Source organism: Sinocyclocheilus rhinocerous, unplaced genomic scaffold (genome assembly GCF_001515625.1).
Source record: "Sinocyclocheilus rhinocerous isolate Xijiao unplaced genomic scaffold, SAMN03320098_v1.1 scaffold1160, whole genome shotgun sequence".
Lineage (NCBI taxonomy): Eukaryota > Metazoa > Chordata > Actinopteri > Cypriniformes > Cyprinidae > Sinocyclocheilus > Sinocyclocheilus rhinocerous.
Window position 1 is genome coordinate 310,297 of NW_015635060.1, and position 330 is coordinate 310,626.

Consider the following 330-nt stretch of genomic DNA (forward strand, 5'->3'; position numbering starts at 1 on the left):
GTCCAAGGTGATTTTTTTAGCCCTTTTCCTCACTCTGGAGATTCTGGAGATGTGGAGATGTAAAGATCTAGTCGAATACTAGTGCTGCAGACTTATTGGCTCACTGACGTTGCTGACGTTGACCCCATAGGTATCGAAATTTGGTACCGAACGACGAGACGTTTTTCGATACTCGATGGTATCGAGGCAATTTGGTCAGTGCCTAAAAAGTATCGAACTCGATACCCAGCCCTATTAACAACAGGAGGATGGAGGATGCTATGATCGGAGCTGTGTCTCGCGGGTTTCACAATAATGGACATGGAAAGTCGACGTATACGTAAAGCGATT